Source organism: Panthera leo, chromosome D4, assembly GCF_018350215.1.
Source record: "Panthera leo isolate Ple1 chromosome D4, P.leo_Ple1_pat1.1, whole genome shotgun sequence".
Lineage (NCBI taxonomy): Eukaryota > Metazoa > Chordata > Mammalia > Carnivora > Felidae > Panthera > Panthera leo.
This window is the reverse complement of record NC_056691.1, coordinates 51,063,338-51,085,200: the sequence shown is the minus strand read 5'-3', so window position 1 is coordinate 51,085,200 and position 21,863 is coordinate 51,063,338. Positions and strand designations below refer to the sequence as shown.

The 21,863-nt window shown below is 35.8% G+C and overlaps 1 protein-coding gene across 19 annotated transcripts in view; it reads left to right on the top strand.

Moving 5' to 3' along the window:
* The window catches only part of LINGO2 (leucine rich repeat and Ig domain containing 2), a 441,629-nt gene that overhangs the window by 330,772 nt on the left and 88,994 nt on the right, over positions 1-21,863 (top strand). The window contains exon 1 of one of the 19 annotated variants that reach the window (XM_042913621.1): positions 19,896-19,956. The exons of the other annotated variants lie outside the window; for them this stretch is intronic. The gene's annotated coding sequence lies outside the window, so the exon portion shown is untranslated. Of the gene's footprint in view, positions 1-19,895; positions 19,957-21,863 lie in introns of those variants that run through there. 19 annotated transcript variants of the gene reach the window in all.

Genomic DNA, 21,863 nt, shown 5'->3' with positions numbered 1-21,863 from the left:
AAGCATAATAGGGGTCAAGATGCAGTGTGGTATGTCTTATGATGTAACAGTACATAGGAACAGAGAGGGCATTAGGAAAGGTTGGCAATGATTGAGCTTTCTCTTGAAGAATAAGGAATTAACTTCAGGTAAAAGTAGGAGAAGAAGAGCCTGGGAAGAGAGAAGATTCTATTTGTTGTTCACAGAAAATATATATTGACCACAGTCTCAATGAGCAGTTAGTAAGTGGGAGATCTGGTGTTCACATCCTTTTATTCTGGATTCTCAACCCTACTGCTTTATAAATTACATAAAGAAGAGAGATCTCTTTTTCACTTGGACGGTTCTCTTAATATGCCTTGTTAACTGGCAAGCACTGTGTACAAGGCCCATTTTAACAATATGGACTGGAATTTCCCAAAGTGTATCTTGTAGAATACTAGTCCCTGACAATGCTTAGTGACAAATGATTCCATGGTTAAATAATATTAAGAAAGGTTGAATACTGTCTCCTTTTTGTAGATTGACAGTATCCATTAACATAGAGTTTTGAGAAGTCCTGCAAATAACAACTAAGAAAAGCTTAACCTTGCTTAGCTTGATGATTCTGAAATGAGTTAGGCATGGAATGTATTTCCTTGGGAATATATTTCCTCTGAACAAAGACTTTGGAAAAAATTAGTGTATCCAATACCTTATCAGGATAGACAAGAACAAGTTGGTTTAATGTAGACTTTTTTGGTAATGAATTATCAATTACCCCATTTGTAAGTATAACACTTGTAACTTCAAAAGTAGAATAGCAAACATTATATCAACCTGTAGATTTTAATTGTATTTCATAGTGCTCTGCATTTTATATAGGGTTCTCTATGGAAAGTGCTTCTAAGATTAACCTAAATTAAGACAGTCTCTTAACATCTAACATAACATAGTATTTTTGTAAAAACAATGTAGCATTTTAATCTAAGGTCATATCCATTCCTGTCATTCTATAAAAAAATAATGGGCTGAGTGTGAAGATGCTAAAGATAGTATGACACTTCACTGCAAAAGAAATGCCAGCATATCAACTTTCTGTATAAATCTTTGGAGTTGCAAGTGACAAAAATACAACTCAAATAAGCTTAACCATGGGCCCTGGTTCTTCACCATACACCAACAGAATGGCTGGTGTCAGCTTCAAGATCATTCTTAGAGCAGCAGATCCCAAAATATATTTTCCTTGATAGATCCTGCCATTGACTGATTGGCTTAGGCTGATCACTTTGCCAGGAGCAGAGTTGTCCAGTCAGGTCTGGGTTATATGCAAATCACTGGAGCATCACTGGATGGGAAGGAGATTAGATGAACCACATGAACTCTGCATATTTATCAAAGGATGTGGGAAGGGTAATTTTCCCATGGAAAGAGTGCTTAGGATGAAAACATAAACTCTTCACAGTTGCCATATCCTACTCTGAAACCAATATAGGTTGTGACCACATAGATGAAGCAAGACTTACTCAAATTATGACCAAAGGCTTCAAATAGGACTAAAGAAAGCTATTTAAAATTTTAAAAGATACTGAATTTTCAGAATATATCTCTTAAAAAAAGATAAATTTTTAAAGTAACATAGCAGATGGTTAACAAAGAAGAATTCAGTTTTTTCTTCCATGAAAACCTAACTTAAAAGCAAGCCTAGTTTTTTTTTTATGCAAGTCCATGATAGTAATGAAAAATGATGAGAAAATGTATTGAAGCCCTTAATGTTCCAGTGAAGAGTCCAATTCAGTGTGGAAGCCACAAAAGTACTTCACCCTTGATTACAGTTGGGCCTTCTTCCTTTTCTAAGTTCTTATGCTTTATGCGTATAGACTTGACATAAATGTCTTGAGACCCAACAGAGATGCAATATTGAGCATGAAAGAAATGGGAAAGGCGTACGATCCATTCAGAGTCCACGTCTGGGACTTATTCCTCTGAAAAGCCCTTCTCCACCACCTATGCCTTCCTTCTCTATCAGGATGCTATCAAGCCACTTAAAAACAGAGGAGAAGACCATGTGACTACAGGGAAAAGGAAGAGAATTTGAGATCTTCTCTGTCATAAGGAATTAAACCTGCAAGAATGTAAGAAATAAAGCCAATTCATACAGGAGGATAAATCATAAGGAACAGAAGAAAAGAGTTTTCAGCATTTTGCTTTGAAATGCATTCTGTAAGTAAAGCATACTATGATTTCTAGAAATTCTTGATTAAAATCTACCTTCCCTCTGGGAGGCTACGCATTTTATTGTTAAGGTTTATTTCAGGGAGGTGGAGGGAAGGTTTGTTTTCATCAGAAAGCAAATTAAGTTTTAGTAAAGCCTATGTGAAAGGTGTTGACATTTTAGAAAAATAGAAAGGAATCTCTCATTTATATAATATTGTAACCTTAGGCAAGTGGGAAAGACTGAAGAATGTGTGAAAGTAGTGTTCAGATAGTTGAAAGGCTATATTTATAAAATAACAGTATTAAAAAACAAAGACTTAGATGTAAGTGTAAAAACTTAACACTTAAAAAACCTTGGAAATCATAATTTATAATATAATCATCTCTATTTATGACTTGATACCTATGGATAATATCAATATGCTTTTTTGGTTTTTACTTATAAATCTATTTACTATAATTTTCTATTTATTAGGAGAGTCACTGTTCACCAAAAGAAAGACAAACTCAAATCATTGCTACTCCTTCTTTACTTTAGAGGTAGGAATAAAAAGAAGCACTGATAAGAATTTTAAGTTTCCTGTTTCTAAAAGCCTGATAAATATTGGCTATAGAACTTCAAACTTCATCCAATAAATATAACATATATTAATTCTCTAAAATTCATAACATATTGTGTGTCAGTTAAGGTATAGACAGGAAGAAGTCGGTGTATATGCATGTGGGTGTGGCAGTAACACAGCGAGACCAAGGCAGGTCTTACCAAATGTCTGTCTTCTGATCAATTACTAATGACCTTTTGACACCTTCTCGTGCCTCTAAGTAAAAATGCTAAAAACAGCCAAACCAGCAAAAATGCAAAGTCACAAGGAAAGACTGAGATGCAACCACAGTTCCTCTAGCTCAACTGAGAGGAAAAGAAGGTGAGAGAAGATCCTAGATTCTCCATGAATTTGTCTCTCATGCTTCTCTTGTGGTCAGCATTTCTCTTACCAGCCTGATAAGTACATGAAAGGAAAAGGTCACCAGTGCATCTCGGAACATGGGCACCTTGAGTTCTATTACAGTCTCCTCCCTTCTCCCATCAGAGCCCCGCCCCCACATCACACTTAGGTACAGCTCTATAACATTATCAATTCTATTCTCTGGATTGTGTTTTCTACCTGCTGGTCCACCACTTGTTTCTGCTCTTCAGGGAATGCTGGGTCAGTGGCACAAGGTGGGCTAAGGTTGCCCTGTGTAAAAGGTGTCTGTAATAAGTTTACATTTTTAAGTAATAGCATTGGCTGGTGGAGGGGGATAAAATTTTCACCGAAGTTACAAATAGATCAGACATCTCCCCTAGTTCTGAAAGGCAAGATATCTATGAAAGTTGTTGTCCATAGAGTACCTTTGGACAAATCTCGTGAGCATGGTATATTGGAAAAGAGTTTGCTTTTTTTGGTGTGATGAGCTTTATCTTGAATCACATAATTATGTGACCCCAGATAAGGAATTTTGAGCTTCATTTTCTTCTTTTTCTTATCTACAGTAGATATTAGCTTGCTCATTCAGTATGTATTTATTATAGCAAACACTTTGTGACATATTCTATACAAATTACTAGAGATACAGAAGTGCATATAGTGGACCCTCAACAACCTGTAACTGATAGTAAGCACTGACTATATAGTACTTGGCCTTCCTTCCCTCCCCTGACCATGACTATTGTTAATTAATAGTTGTTTATATTTTATTGAATATCTTTCCTGGGGCTAGCTATTGAAAATAATACTGCTATTATTATTACTGATAATAATAAATCAGGAGCCATAATCCCATTTGCAAGCAACTTATGGTCCAGCTGGGAAGACATAATCAGCTTTGAGAATCAAAAGTAGCTGAGATTATTCCCTGCCTTTCGCATTTATATCCCTGCTTTTTTAAAAATACCAGTATCCAATATAGACCTATTATATCAGAATCTTGTCTGAAGTCTGGACATGACTTTATTTTAAAATTGTCCAGGTGATCCTAACTCACAGCGAGAGTCGAGAACCTCTAGACTAGAGGTTTAGTTTGCAACCCCTGACACTGGCCATAATGCCTTGATTGTAAACACTACCTGAACCTGCAACAAACTATGGTATTCCAGAAAAGGACTCAGAACCAAATTTGAGTGCAGATTTTTATTTATGCATATATACAATAAGTGAACTACAGTATGAATTATCTAGTGTCTGCAAGCTCAAATAACTTTCACATAAAATTTCCAAATAATTGGTATTTTCCTGTGAGGACACACTTTCATGCCAAATTTATTGCATTTGAGAACTAATAGACGTCCCGTCTCTCCCACTTACCTTTGATCTCCTTGGGGCTTTAATTCATCATCTGTCATTGTGAGACCCTTTCTGTCTGAAAGCTTGGGAGTGAATAGCAGAGGTTCTTTCTTGCTGTGAGAGCTAGGATTGCTCAGTCCCATCCTTGAGGACCTGTGCCACAAGTTCACATGAAAAATCCATGCTATAAAATTAAGTGTCGAGTGCTGGTGATGAAGGACCTCCTGGCTGCATTGTGTCCTCCCTGGCAGATGGTGCTAGAGCCAGTCCTGGCCTGTCTGTGTGAAATGATGTGCTCAATAGTAACAACCAACAGTCCCAGAACTATGCTCTTTGACTTGGTGGAAGCCCCCAAATTCCCTACAGTGGATACTGCCTCCTTTGCATGAGGTGTGAGCAGTGTGCTTTGTGTTGAAGCGGAAATAATGTTCAAATGATAGCCTAATAAACTAGTCATTACTTCTAATTGCTGGTATTAGTACTTTAAATTTCTATTCTTGAGGATTATTGTTGTATTCATTATTAAGCAGTTCTCAAACTTGAAGCACTTTCCTACTTTGTCAAAGATCAAGTTGCCATAGGAATATATTTGGACTTTTTCAGAATTCATAATTTTGTTGTTCAATTCACTGCAGAGAACTGCGTGCTTCTTTAATGAATTAAAATTTAAATTTGGAACACTGGCTGGGCCCAATTCACCCACTGCTGATTCAGAGCTCCTTAGCATATCAAAGTGATGAGACCACAGTGCAAGAGACAACCCAAACTGTATAATGAGAGACAGGACACATGGAATTGGAGGCAATGCCTACAGTGCCCAGGGCAATTGTGACTTTGAATATTCCATACTCAGTTTTATTGTTAAATGCAAGAATTTCAACATTTCACTGTGCAAACTCTGCATCCCAGACTCTTAAATATTCTTAACCTATGTATCCTTTCTTTTTTTTTTTTTTGGGGGGGGGGGGGGGAGGTGGGCAGAGGATGGCATGGTTCTATGACAGGCACACCTTTATTCTTGATCATAACTCTGTTTAAAACACTACATCACCTTGCAAATTTCCTCAAGTTCCAGTGATGCTGTTTTATTGGAAAGAAGGAGGCTGCTACAGAAGAAAAATGGTACTTTGGAATTTGAAAGGGTATGATCGGAATGCAACTGTTATACTAGGTAGGCAAGGTTTGAAATCTTACCGAGACTCCCTTTGGGGTTTACTATGAAGATTAAAGGTCAAAAATGAGGTTTGAGTGAGATCATCAAGATATAATCAGATCTAAGAGGTAGAGATTTATATCTGTTGTTCCCTGCTTTATCACCAATGCCTAGAACAGTGCCTGGTATGTAATATTCATTTAATAAATACATTTTTGGATAAGTAAACATCACATATGCAAATAGCCAAAAGACCTGTTGCATATGGGTATTCAACAAATGGAAGTTGCTAGGATTGTTTCCAGAATTAATGAGAGATATGAAAAATAGTGTATACTCAGTAGACCAGATGTAAGAACGTAGAATGCTGTAGAGAGATACTTTGAAAATAGATTAACTTTTCTGCAGGAGACTGAGGATTTGTCATATTTGTTACGAACTTGTTCCAATAATGTCTGAGTGTATCCTTTCTTATGGGCTTGGTCTTTCCATTGGAGTAAACAAAATTTATACTGGCTGAGAATGCTGGAGTTAGGATGATGTCTGTTTTTCTGATACCATGAAATGTGCCTCACCTAGCTGTCACAGCCAGAAGTCCTCCTGAAATGATGGTTGTCACACAGCATTATATATAGGTAAATAAAAGCATGGAGAATATCTTGGAGAAAGGGGTTAGCTAAAAACAGAACTGTGTTTCATCCTTTCTTCAATTTCTTCTGATAGGATAGCATACAAATGTTCAAATTTGGTGATTTTACCTGAAGGAAGAAGGTAACAAAGTGAACATACAATACGCTTCATCTAAAATCACCAAATTTGAACATTTTCCCACATGCACACAAGTGCTCTCTCAATATATATTCACAGACCTATATAATAAATACATAAACATTTTAATGGCATAAATATTTGTAAATAAATTACAAACGATGGCATATTGTTCCGACTAATTATTTCAGCATGTATGTGTGAGTACCTACAATTCTCTTCTACATAACCATGAAAACATTAGTACATATAAGGCATTTGACAGTGGTAGGATAACATTATTTATGATCCATACTCAAATGTCCCCAATTATCATAGTGATATCCTTTTAACTGTTATCCCAGGGTGGGGAGTATTAGTATTAAGGGGTGCCTGGGTAGCTTAGTTGCTTGAGCGTCCAACTCTTGGTTTGGGCCCAGGTCATGATCTCCCAGTTCATGGGACTGAGTCCTGTGTCAGGTTCTACACTGACAGCACAAAGCCTGCTTGGGATTCTCTCTGTCTCTCTCTCTCTCTCTCTCTCTCTCTCTCTCTCTGCCCTCCCCTGCTTGCTCTCTCTCTCTCTCAAAAAAAAATAATTACAAAAAAATTTGCTAGGTGAATACATGGATGATGATAATGCCACAAAGCGCTTGATGCTGCCATGTTGCACATTGCTAATGTGCATAAGGATTTTATATACATTTATCACATTTTCAGACACAAATTTTCAGTTAAGAGATAACTAAGTCCATGACAGAACGAGAATTCAAAATTATTTTTAATTTATAATGGGAACATTTTAAAGTTTTTAAATAATGTTTACTAATAATTTAAGGAATACTAAATTAAATAGTTTAATAAAAACATAATCCTCCTCTGTTAGCACCTCCGCATTTTCCATTTTACATACACATGCATTTACCTTTTTACAGTCAGAATAGCATATATCCTAAAGATATAAAATGCAAAAGTACATGTATGTTGCTTTTTTCATTGATTATGTTGTTTTAAACATTTCTATGTATTCATAACTATTTTAATTACTGCATAATATTTCAGTGAGTTGATTTTATTGAATCTCTTCCTCTAAGACATTTATGCTTTTTTTTAGTCTTTTGGAATCATACATAGCTGTTCTGTGCATACATTTTTGTTTCTGTTGAATTATGTCGTTAGAAGAAATTCTAGAGACTAAAATGACTGGATAGGAATATATTCATCTTTTTTATTCTTCAATTTTGCTTTCCAAAAGTAGTATATCAAATTAAATGGTCACTCTAAATAAGTGAAAATAACAGATTGCCTACACTTTGACCAGCAATAAGAACAATGTTTCTAACTTATTAGCTACTTTAATAGGCAATGAACAGTAAATTATCTCATCAAGGATGGTCTTCATCAAGGATGGTCTTCTCCCCTGTGTTTCTTTATTATTGATATTTCACTATGTATTTTTGTATTCATATCATGGCTTGTTTTGTTTATAGGTGTTTTTTTGTATTTTAGTGAGTGTCTCCTCCTTTGATGTATTTGAGCACAGACCAAGTTTACAGGAAAAGATTGCTAAATTACAAAGGAAGTTGATCTAGATTAGCGATTTCTATTTTATTTATTTATTTATTTGTTTATTTAATTTACTTGTTTGTTTATTTGAGACAGTGAGTGGGGGAGGGGTAGAGAGAGGGGAAGAGAGAGAGAATCTTAAATGGGGCTCAATCTCATGACTGTCTGTGAGATCATGACCTGAGCCAAAATCAAGAATTGGACACTTAACTAACTGAGCCACCCAGGTGCTCCTTTTTAAAATTAATTAATTGGGGCGCCTGGGTGGCGCAGTCGGTTGAGCGTCCGACTTCAGCCAGGTCACGATCTTGCCGTCCGTGAATTCAAGCCCCGCGTCAGGCTCTGGACTGATGGCTCGGAGCCTGGAGCCTGTTTCCGATTCTGTGTCTCCCTCTCTCTCTGCCCCTCCCCCGTTCATGCTCTGTCTTTCTCTGTCCCAAAAATAAATAAAAAACGTTGAAACAAAATAAATAAAAATAAAAATAATTAATTAATTTATTTATTTATGAATGAGAGAGAGAGAGAGAGAGAGAGAGAGAGTGTAGATGAGTAATTTCAAAGTGTAGGTTGAGGACCACTAACATCAGCCAGAAACCACAGTTGTTAGGCATGCAAATGAGTGGAGCCCACCCCAGAAGTCAATCAGGTAGCAATCTATGTTTGTTTTTTTTTTTAAGTTGACTATTTATTTTTGAGAGAGAGAGAGAGAGAGAAAGAATCCCAAGCAGACTGCGCACTGTCAGCGTGAAGCCCAATGTGGGGCTCAAATTCACAAACTGCAAGATAATGACCTGAGCTGAAATCAAAAGTCGGATGTCCAACCAACTGAGCCATACAGGCACCCGATAGTCTGTTTTAACAAGACCCCCAGGTGATACTGATGAATGCTCAAGTTTGAAAACTACTAACCTAGATGAACTCTAATGTCCTTTACAACTCTAAAGTTTGACTCTTAATTGTTTATCACACAAAAGTAAACTATATTTGTGAATAGATGAGTTGTGTACTGCATCTAAAGTAAGTTAATTTTTGAAATAACAGACCTCATTTTTAAGTGGTGCATCCAATAGATGGCTTCATGATGTCATCCCTAAGAAAGTGTTTCAGTTGAACCTCAAGTATCCCAATAAATGCATGAAAGTCTCCAATACATAAATACCAAGCTTTGTCCATTAGTGAAGGCATAGAGCACCCTCATTGTATACCTAATTTTTTTGAAAGCACAGATGTGTAAATGAAGGAAACATTGAGGAATGATCCTCATTTTCCTCTTTCTTTTTCCTCATCAAACTGAATTGAAGTCTCTGAGGGTGGGTAGAATTAAATGGCAAAATTCAATTTCTTGTAGCTAGGGCACAGTAGATGTTGAATTCCCCTTGCCACTCACCCATTTGTTTCTTCCACCATGCTGTGAATTCCTTTGGCATTGGGACAATGTCTCATCTATCTTTGTATCTACCATGGTGCTTAGTGCAGTGCTTGTGAAACATCAGTGCTCAATCATTGTTTATTAAATGTAATGTGTTCCATGTGGTAAATTCCCCAGGTTTAAAAATATGTTTTCCATATGAAATGAAAGTATTATGATTAAATAAAACAGGGAAGCATAGAACCCTTGGATCCCAAAACTAAAAACAACCATTATTTACATTTTATAGTGATTATTCTTGATCTTTTTTCCATTTTCTAAAGCTTTGTTCTACATGGCTATATAATCTAACTTGGCATTAAATTTTAAATTCTTTTTTCCCTTTATCATTGTGTATTAAGGAATCAAATTACATGATACAACTACATGTGCCAAGAGAATACATATTTTTAAATTGCTAGAGCTGATTTAATTTTCTCATCAACCTGGTAAGTAGTTGGAACACTTAAACTTGATGATTGATGTCTTAGTCTTTTCTAGCTTAAACAGCCTGTGTCTGTGAAAGAGTCAGTAAAGTTCAACCCTCTTCCTTCCTCAGGATTGGGTTAAATCTAAGCATATTTCAGATTTCCTTCCCTCCCTCTGCCTCTTTACAAGATAGCATCTGGGAGGATTTTGTTTGTTTGTTTGTTTGTTTGTTTGTTGGGAGCAGGGAGGTGAGGTGGACAGGTAAATGGCTTATGTGAGATCATGGTATTGGGGAAAAGAGTTTTCAGGTTTTTCTTTTCTTCCAAAGCCTACTTCTGCCAGCTCACTGGCCACCTCAGAACCCTCATATCCACCTTCCTGAGCTTACTGAGACAGTGAGAATCCAGAATGGAATATGCATGAAGGATTTGGAGGGAGTCAGGGGAACTGTTTTTATGCTCATCTATTGAGCCATCTTTGTTAACCAGTTTTACACCATCTCTCCTACATTACTTTGGATGTCATCTTGAGTTGAAGGTGAGGTTCTTCCAAATGGACAAAAGGTAACAGCCCTGTGCCTTCAGCTTTCTCTTCAACATTGGGAAGAGTCTCCCCACACTTGAAAACATCTGCTTCATAGGAAAAGTCAAGACACATGAGCTTCTCACCTACCTCTCCTAATTCTCCCTTCTTTCTGGACTCTCCCTTGTGTCAGCATGGGTTAAGTTGTTCCCTCATCTTGCCTGGTTAGAACTACCGTATTGTTGATTCTACATTTTCTGTGTACTTAAAAAAATGAAACCAAACAAATCTCAAAACATTTTCATGAGGCTAAACTCTTTTTTCTCCCAGTGATTATCAAAATAAGTGTACTGTTAATACCCTTTACCTTTTTACCCATCCCCCCACCCTTCTCCCCTCTGTTAATGATCTGTTTTCTATAGGTAAGAGTCTGGTTTGGTGTTTGTCATTCTTTTAAATGGCTGAATAATATTCCGTTGTGTATGCCGCATCTTCTTTATCCACTAATCTGTCATTGGACACTTGGGCTGCTTCCATAATTTGGCTATTGTAAATAGTGCTGCAATAAACATACGAGTGCATATATCCTTTTGAATTAGTGCTTCCATATTTGAGTAAATACTTAATATCGAGGTTACTGGATGGTAGGGAAGTCCTATTTTTAATTTTTTGAGGAAACTCAATACTGTCTTCTGCAGTGACTGCACCAATTTGCATTCCCACCAACAGTGCACAAGGGTTTATTTTTCTCCACATCCTCACCAATACTTGTTATTTCTTGAGTTTTAGTTTTTAGCCATTCTGACAGGTGTGAGGTGATATCTCATTGGTTTTGATTTGTATTTTCCTGATAATGAGTGAAGTTGAGCATCTTTTCATGTGTCTTGTGGCCATCTGTGTCTTCTTTGGAAAAGTATCTGTTCTGTCTTCTGCCCATTTTTAAATTGGTTTATTTCTTTTTTTGGTTCTGAGTTACAGAAGTTCTTTATTTTGGGTACTAACTCTTTATCAGATATTTCATTTGCAAATATATTTTCCCATTCTGTAGATGATCTTTTAGTTTTGTTGGTTATTTCCTTTGCTGTGAAGAAGGTTTTTTTTTTCTTTTTTGATATAGTCCCAATCGTTTTTTGCTTTTGTTTCTCTTGCCTCAAGAGACATATCTAGAAAAAAATCTTGCTATGGCTGATGTCAGAGAAATTACTGATTGTGCTGTCTTCTATGATGTTTATGGTTCCTGGTCTCAAATTTACTTTCTAACCCATTTTGAGTTTACTTTTGTGTATGATGTAAGAAAGTGGTCCAGTTTCATTCTTTGGCATGCAACTGTCCAGTTTTCCCAACACCAGTTGTTGAAGAGACTGTCTTTTCCCCATTACATATTCTTCTCTTTTGTTGAATATTAATTGACCATTTAACTGTGGGTTTGTTTCTGGGCTTTCTATTCTGTTCCATTGATCTATGTATCTGTTTTTATGCCAGTACCATACTATTTTGATTACTATAGTTTTGTAGTATAACTTGAAGTCTGGAATTGTGATACCTCCAAATTTATTTTTCTTTTTCAAGATTGCTTTAGCTCTTCAAGGTCTTTTGTGGTTCCATACAACTTTAGGATTGATTGTTCTCATCCTCTGCAAAATACTGTTTGTATTTTGATGGGGATTGCATTGAATATGTAAGTTGCTTTGGGTAGTATAGATGTTTTGACAATATTTGTTTTTACAATCCATGACCATGTAATGTCTTTCCACGTGTTTGTGTACCTTCAGTTTCTTTCATCAGTGTTTATTGTTTTCAGAGAACAGGTCTTTTATCCCCTTGCTTAAGCTTATTCTGAGGTATTTTATTATTTTTGATGCAATTGTAAGTGGGATTGTTTTCTTAATTCCTCTTTCTGCTGCTTCATTATTAGTGTATAGAAATGCAACAGATTTCTGTAGATTAATTTTGTATCCTGTGACTTTACTGAACTCATTTTTCAGCTTTAGTGGTTTTCGGTGGAGTCTTTCAGGTTTTCTGTATATAGTATTAGGTCATCTGCAAATAGTGAAAGTTTTATCTCTTCTTTACCAAATAGGATGCTTTTTATTTCTTGTCAGGTTGGTGTGGCTAGGACTTCCAGTACTATGTTGAATAAAAATGGTAAGAGTGGACATCCTTGCCTTGTTGCTGACCTTAAGGAAGAACTCTGGTTTTCACCATCGAGTATGATGTTAGATGTGGTTTTTTCATATATGGCCTTTATTATGTAGAGGTATGTTTCTGCTAAACCTGTTTTGTTCAGGGTTTTTCATCATGAATGCATGTTGTACTTGGTCAGATGTTTTTTCTTGCATCTATTGAAATGATCATATAGTTTTTATACTTTCTCTTATTGATGTGATGTAGCATATTGACTGATTTGTGAATATTAAATCAACCTTGCATCCCAGGAATAAATCCCACTTGATCATGGTGAATGATTTTTTAATGTATTGTTGGGTTCTGTTTATGAGTATTTTGTTGAGGATTTTTGCATCTATGCTGATCAGAGATACTGGCCTGTAGTTCCCTTTGTTAGTGCTGTCTTTATTTGGTTTTGGTATCAGGGTAATCTTGGCCTCATAGAATGAATCTGGAAGTTTTCCTTCCTCTTCTATTTCTTGGGAATAGTTTGAGAAGATTAGGTATTAACTCTTCTTTAAATGTTTGAAGAATTCACTTGGGACTTTTGTTTCTTGGAAGTTTTTTGATTACTGATTCAATTTTATTGCTGATAATCAGTTTGTTAAACCTTTCTCTTTCTCTCTGATTTAGTTTTGGTAGGTTATATGTTTTTAGGAATTTATCCATTTCTTCTAGGTTGTTCAACATGTTGGCATGTAATTTTTCATAATATTCTCTTAAAATCCTTTGTATTTTTGTAGTGTTGGTTGTTCTCCTATATTTCTGATTTTGCTTAAATCCTCTTTTTTTTTTTTTGAGTCAGCCTAAAGGTGTGTCAGTTTTGTTGGTTTTTTTCAAAGAACGAGTTTCTGATTTCATTGATCTGTTCTTTTTTGTTTGTTTGTTTCTGTATCATTTATTTCTGCTCCAATCTTTATTATTTCCTTCCTTTTGGCACTTTTAGGTTTTGTTTATTCTTTTTCTAGCTCTTTTATGTATAAGGTTATATTGTTTATTTGAGATTTGTCTTGCTTCTTGAGATACACCTGCATTGCTATATACTTCCCTCTTAGAACTGCTTTTACTGCATCCCAAAAGTTTTGAACTGTTGTGTTTTCATTTTCATTTGTTTCCATGTATTTATTGATTTCTCCTTTGATTTCCTGCTTGACCTATTTATTGTTTAGTAGCATATTATTTAATCTCCATGTATTTGTGGTCTTTCTAGATTTTTTTCTTGTGGTTGACTTCTAGTTTCATAGTGCTGTGGTAAGAAAAGATGCATGGTATGACTTCAGTCTTTTTTAATTTGTTGAGAATTGTTTTGTAGCCTAGTAAGTGATACATGCTGGAAAATATTCTATGTGTACTTTAAAAGAATGTATATTCTGTTGTAGGGTTGAGTATTCTGAATATATCTGTTAAATCCATCTGTTCCAATGTGTCGTTCATAGTCACTGTTTGCTTGTTGAGTCTATGTTTGGATGATCTGTCCATTGATGTAAGTGGGGTATTAAAAGCACCCTACTATTTTCATATTACAATTGATTATTTTTTGTTAATTACTTATTGCTTTATTTATTTGGGTGCATAAATATTAATAATTCTTACATCCTTTCGTTAGTCTTCCCTTAATGATTATATAGTGCCCTTGTTTATCTCTTGTTACAGTGTTAAAGTTTTTTTCAAATATAAGTATTGCTATCCTAGCTTTCTTTCAACATCCATTTGACTGATAAATATTTTTCCATCCCTTCACTTTCAATCTGCAGGTGTCTTTAAATCTGAAATGGGTCTCTTCTAGGCAGAGATGGGTCTTATTATTCTTTTTATTTATTCAGTTACCCTATGTCTTTTGATTACAATATTTAGTATATTTACATTGAAAGTGATTATTCATAAGTATGTATTTATTTATTGCCATTTTTACTTGTTTCATTGTTGTTTTTGTAGTTTATCTCCATTCCTTTCTTCTCTTACTTTTTTCTCTCACCATAAGTTGACTTTCTCTAGTGATATGCTTGGATTCATTTCTCTTTATTTTTATATATTTGTTGCTGGATTTTGATCTGTGATTACCATTAGGTTTGTATATAGCATCCTCTGCATATAGCAGTCTGTATTAAGTTGATGGTGGCTTACGGTTAAACCCACTCTTTACTCCTCCTCTTCCTATGTTTTAGGTATATGGTACTATACTTTACATCCTTTTATTTTGTGAGTCCCTTGACTGATTTTTACTTATTTTTACTGCTTTTGTGCTTCCTACTTTTCTTATTCTTACTTATGGTCTTTCCTTTCCACTCAGAGAGTCTCCTTTAACACTTCTTGTAGGGGTGGTTTAGTTGTCATGAACTCCTTTAACTTTTGTTTGTCTGAGAAACTCTTTATCTCTTCCTCTATTCTGAATGATCTAGCCTTGCTGGATAGATCTGAAGATTTTTGGCTGAAAAACCTGAAGATTTTCTTTTCAGCTCTTTGAATGCATCATGGCACTCCCTTCAGGCCTGCAAACTTTCTGTTGTAAAATCTGCTTATAGCTTTATGGAGTTTCCCTAGTATGTAGCTGTCTTCTTTTTTCTTGATGTTTTTAAAATTCTCTTTAACTACTATATGTTTTGGAGTGAACCTTATAATGCCAAACTATTCATGTGAAAAAAAGGGCAACTTTGAAATTTGGAAATTCCTGCTGTTACTTCACAAATGTGACTTTCAGATAGTCTCCTAGGAAAGTATTTTTTGAGAATTAAAGCTGACCAATGATATCTGAGGCAGTGTCCATTTCTTGTTCCCTGGGATAGTAACCTCATGGCTCAGCTACAACTTAGCATTTTTAATTGAGAGGGAAATATAGAATGTCCATTTAAAATGTCTGAGTATTAAATATGTTAAAATTATATCAAAAACATCCCAGCATGTCATGATGTTATGCACTGATCACTGTGATAGATGCATGTATATCAATTTATTTAGTCTTTGAGTTTAATTTATTCCTTTATTCTCATTTTACAAATGATACAATGAAGTTCAAAAATAACTTCCCCTAGGTTCCCCAGAGAGGGCATTCTTTCAACTATATTTAACCAAAAGCACACACCACTGTTTATTTAACTACTTATCCATATTTGGACATTTATGTTGGCTCAAGTTGTTTTAAAGGCAGATTTACAATCTCTAGTACAAGGAACAGGAGTTTAGAATTCAAAGGTTACTTGAAACCCTGTGATTAAAAACTTAGAGATTGAAAGATAAGTAAAAGATATATCACCTATCAATTGCAATTTGATGACCTTAGTTGAGACTTGATCCAAACACAATGTAAAAAATAGAATTTTTTTTAAATGGAATTAATTGGAGAAAGTGAACATTGATTAAATGGATATTTGATGATAATAAGGAAGTTTTGAGTTTCTAGCTTTCACTGACTTTTAAAGAGTTTTTAGAGATATATACTGAATTATTAAAAATGTAATCAGGTCAGGATTGTTTCAGTCTAATACAAGGGTGGAGGATTGGGTGGAGATGAGGAGGGCAGATGAAAAAAAACTGGCCATAATTTAATCATTGCTGAAGTTTGGTGATGGGTACATGGGAATTCATTATCTCATTCTTTTGTATATGTTTGAAACTTTCATAAAGAAATATTTTTAAAAATAGAGCAACAGCTACAATAGCATTTCCTATACTTTTTAAGCTTTGAACAAGGAAGTGTTCTTTTTTTAATATTATTAAGCAGATAGACATTTGCATGATTTTGGTTCCCATCTCCTCCTCACCCTCAACCACATTTCTTTTACATACTGTATATCACTCAACAGATTACTTTTGGGTGAGCTTTCTCAAATGAAAATTCTTCCTCCATATGAGGTATAAAGAGTAGTCAATGCTCTTAAGTGATGTGTGTATGTATGTGTTGAGGACACATGATCAACACACTTGGTAAGCAAGCTGGTTCTCTGAAATAGGACTTGCCAGAGCCTTATTATTCCACTCTTACTACAATTTTAACATGTGTCTGAGGAAGTGTTTCCCCTGCCAGGCAGTGAGGAAATTTGAAAAGTGCCAGCTTCAAATGCTCAAGAGGTACACACTGACATCTTCTACTTGTCTGGTCAGTGCAGCCAGACTGTCCCACAGAGTGTCTCATTAGTACCAGGGGTTAGATCAGGCAGGGTGCCCCTATTTTTTTGCATGGGTGCTTCTGGGAACTGTTTTTATTTGATTCATGAAATGTACTAAAATTATATTACATTACATGAGACCAGAGTGTACTTGTTTTCTGTGGAAATGTTTACACTATTTCTGCTCCTCACCCCTCCCCCATGCTACTGCACCAGGCATCTGGCAATTCTAGATCCATAAGAGAAGGCAACATTAATTACTTTTCTTTTATATTATTAAGAATTGTCACTTATATAATTATTAATAGTTGTTAAAGGGAAGAAGGAGGAAAGCAGTCAAACGTAACATACAAGGAGGAGAAGGGGAGGGAGAGTGAAGAATGTAAGGTATTGTTCCTTGCAGAACAGGAAGGAAGCAAGCACATTATCATCTTGAGATTCTAGTGGGATTTTGAAATGGATACAAAACACTGAAAAATAGATTAAAGGTGTGAATTTTTCCATAAGGCACACAATGAAATTTAATGTGTAGAAAAAAATTCCTTTAAGCTTTATAGTTCCCTTTCGTATCCTGTACAAGCTAATACCAGCATTCAGGATGAAAAATGATGGCCTTTGGTTAAGTAACCTTCTTTGCTATAACATCTATACAAAATTCAAGGAAACCAGAGTATGTCATTAAAAACATTCACATGACAGTCAAAGACCTATCTCATCATCAAACTCCCAATGTATACCAGTGACTTTTTCATATCTTTTCCTCCCCAAACCCTCTTGTTGGCCTTGACAGTTTTATATAAGTTGACAGTTTGACTTGGAACACACTGATTTCTGCAGAGTAGAGCAAGAAGGGCCAAATGGTAGGTGATGATTATGGTGGATTAATAGGTATTAATGGGGTGAATTTTCTATTCTCAGTCTTTCAAAAACAGCTATTCCCACAACAAGAAGATGTTTCCTGATGCAGCAGGACAGAACATCAACAATGCAAGGCAATGGTGACAAGACAGATGTTTTACAGGCAATAAACGTAGCAAAGATTTAGCAACAAAATGGTAGTTGTTGGGTTCTTGTGGGCCAATGACATCCTGGCTTTTGACCATTTCTCATTCTTGAGGGATAGGGGTAACGTCAGCTGTTGATACTTCCTGATGAAAGAGGGCATAGATAAGGATTTAAGGAATGACACTGCCATGGACCCAGTTGCAGACATTCCATAGCACTAAGTTGAGGCTCCATCCTTCACAGAGCCATTATTTTAGAACCCTCATGTATCGTCTTAACATCTTACTCCACGTATCATAACAAAGTAAATCAAGTCAGTTCATAATGAAGTAAATTAGGTCACTTATCTTATTTCAAGAGGTGGTCCTACAGTCAGCCTTTCAAAGTCAGGAAGTTAGAGTTTTAAATGGAAAGCAAATGTGGAAAAAAAGGAAGTATGACCTATGTAGACCCTAACTCATTTGTATCCACCATTTTCACCAGACTTGGACAGTAACTAATATTTGTACCAGTATTAAACTGGGTGCTTAATATACTTTATTTAATTAAATCTTCAGAAGCATGTAGCGAGGTAAATTTTATTCTCCCCACTTCAGATAATTTCTGTAACTTAGCCAAAATCATACAGCTAGGAAAGTCAAAGTCATAGGGCTAAACTTCTAAACCAGCTCTGTCTGAATCTAACACTGTTTTATTTCTACCATACCTCATTGGCTTAGTTACTGCAAAGGAGGTGGTGCTAGAATAGTTGGTGGGTTTTGAAAGAAGAAATCTTTTTACTTGGGGTTGACGCCTATGTCTGCACTCCTCACTCCAAGTTGAACAAGTTGTAAAAATTTCCAAATTGCAGGGGCGCCTGGGTGGCTCAGTCAGTTAAGCATCCGACTTCAGCTCAGGTCACGATCTTGCGGTCTGTGAGTTCGAGCCCCGCGTTGGGCTCTGGGCTGATGGCTCAGAGCCTGGAGCCTGCTTCCGATTCTGTGTCTCCCTCTCTCTCTGCCCCTCCCCTGTTCATGCTCTGTCTCTCTCTGTCTCAAAAATAAATAAACATTAAAAAAAATTTTAAAAAAAATTTCCAAATTGGAATAATCACAACTACAAACTTGTATGTTGTAAGGTAAAGTGCCATGAAGAAGGAAAAAAATACATAAATTATAATCTGTCACTACATACGCAGCCCTGAGAGAATGTCTAAGTTCTCTGGGTCCAAATCGTCTCTGCCAAATATGAAGTGATTTGATTATATCAAGTTCAAATTATCCTTTTCTTCTGTAACTCTCTTTTTTTGTTGTTGATAGACTGTAAGCCTTGGTAAATCAGAACTGAGATTTTAAAAAATCAGAAAGTTCATTTGGATTGGATTTTAAAAATCCCCTTCTTAAAATGACCTTCTGTTTTAGCCAATATTTGCCATGCTGTCTTTCATACTCTCTCTCACACATACACCCACATATGTGCACAAAAACATGCAGCACACCTTATACCCTACACAATTAGTATTACTATTTTTACTCAAGGGAAATTCACAGTAGATTTTATATGCAAAGCACACACATAAGAAGTGGTTTCCAGAAGTTCAGTTATTCAGCACAGTTTGAATATTAAGACAACAGCGTATGTGTCCATTCCACTGTTCTCTACCATTCCTTATGAACTCATGGAGGGTTGTTGATCTGGACCTAAGGCTAGACTTTGGCTTCTTTGCTATTAGTCTCTTCTACCTCCAAATTCTTGGAAAACAGTTAACAAAGTGTTATATGAAGAGATAGGTGTTTGATTTAGACAAAGCAAGTCTTGGCTATCTTTTGAAAGGACATTTTTTCAGCTTCCACAGTGGTAACTTTCTGGTATTTCACTGTATTTATACCCTGGGTTCTATGGAGGAAATGTTAGCAGCAGTCCTCTGATATGATTATACCTAGCCAGAGAATGAGACTCCGCTTGATGAAGCCTTCCTACCATAGATACTGTCAGCAAGTGACTGTCTTTCCTTCCACATTGAAAACTTCTCAAGGGCAGAACATATACTGTAGACATCCCTTTATTGTTGTAGCACCCAGCTCAGTACCCAATATGTAGTGGGCAGTACATCAAGAAAATAGCATGTATTTTGTAGTAGGGGAAAAAAGCATTAATTTTGGAACCAGTCATCCCCAGGTTCAAAGTTGTGGTTCTACTAATTAGTCTGTGTGTTATGAGAGATGGTGGTTAAATTCTCTGAGCCTCAGGTGTTTTGTCAGTAAATTAGGATTAATAAAAACTTCCTTGGAATGTTGTTTAAGGTTTGGAGGCAGCTTGGGCAAAGTAGATCTTGAGTAGTAGGAGCTCAAGGGGTGATAGCCAACAGCAGCAGTCCTTAAGGTAGGCAGCACTAAGTCAATGTTGGAACAATAGAATCATTATAAAAAGTTGGATTATAAACCAATGTGTCATAATAGAGCAACTTTCATGAATCTATCAAGAAGAAATTTCTCATTTAAAATGCAAAGAAAAGAAAAGTGTTTTAACAATTGAGTGATCTGTCTTATGCTCAGGAAAAAAAAAAAAAAAAAGACTTCAAGCACTCTTTGTTTGAATAACCACTTAAAGTTGAGAATAAAGTCACACTAGACCATTGCTAGAAAATTGCCAATTCAACAGGTTTTGAAATCTGGGTTCATTTTTGGTAGTGAAGGCTTCCCAAACACCAAGCCACATTGTTCTGTTTTGCTACCATCAACAAAAAAATAATAAGGCAAAGTGTAGTGTGTAAGGAGGCAATGATAATCATTCAACATTTGATTTATACTCTGAATGGAGCAAATGTAGCAAAATGGTTTTGAAAATTTTGCTAGGACCAAAATAAAATAGCTTACCTTATCTAATGCTGATTAGCATATGGGCTCAAGCTTGGCATGTGTTTTAATAAAGTTTCCATTTTGGGGGAATGTGGCAAATGTGTGAGGAGGAGTAAATTCAGCCCTGTGTGACCCCATGGAGCAGTGGGTCAGAGAGGGAAACTTTCCTAGACAAAATCTAACAGAAATTGACATTCTTGTGAGCCCCAACACCAAATAAGTGGGGCACTGGTATTTGTATCTATTAAGGAACAAAATTTTAACTCAGAGACTATTAGACTAAATAGTTCGTCTGGTCAAATGACATCAGGAATTTGAGATTTTTCATGAGTAAGTTAGCCCTCACTCAGAGAGTATATGTGATAAAGTCACAAATATTCTCACCCCTTTCTCTTCAGCAGTGGATAGCAGGTCAGCCCAGATATGAGGCTGTTTACACTCAGGGTCCTAAAGTCTTATACGTACTCAGTGGAATCATAAGAGATCCCACTTAAATTGCACGTACACACACACACACAAATACACACAAATGCTCACATGCACACCTCCTATGCTTCAAGGTGGCCTGGCTGGCATTTCTTCTTAAGCTTTCTTATATTTCTTCTCCTCCTCCCAACCATGAATTGTGCTTCCTCTATAAGAATGTATAGACAGTAATGTGTTCTCTTGCATTTTGCCTATGTGAAAGTCTGATTCTCTTTGCAGTTAAATTCTTTATGTGTGCAACTTTAAAAACTTTTTAAATTATATAGTCAAATCTATTGATATGTACCTTTGTTAGTGTAACTTTTTTAAATTAAGGCCACAACCTTAGTTTATTGAGAAGCATTTATAGAAAAGTATATTTCTTGAACGTTCAGTTAATGGAGCCCCACAGGCAGCTTGTATTTGTGTTTCAATTCTGTGAGTTGGAGGAACAACAATGATATACAGAGGCCCTTTTCCCCTTTCCTACTAAAAGAGATCTGCCTTTGCCCTAAACTTCTTTTCCTGCCCTATTTTCTCAGGATGATCTCTCCATGCCAAGCTCCTTCTTTGGCATTTTGTAGTAGAGAATCAAAAAGAATCATGGGCCAGGAGAAGGAAATTCAGACAGTTCATTTAGAAAATATTTAGAAAAATATGCTAGGAGGCAAGCAACCTTGGTGTTATGAATACAGAAAACAAATAGGAATTTTAATATATTTAATACATTTTAATACATTACTGTGGTTTGTGAATATATTTCATGAATGTTTGAAAAATACAGGTAAAAAATCCTGTGTTTTTTGGAAATACATTGTTGGAGTATTTTTCTGTGACCTCTACATGGCTATGGACAACTACATGTATAATAGTTATATAAGCAATGCTTTTACAATTTATGAAGATGAGCATGTGCACATCTACATAAATTTCTATAATACATGTTCCCAATACCTCAGATTCTTG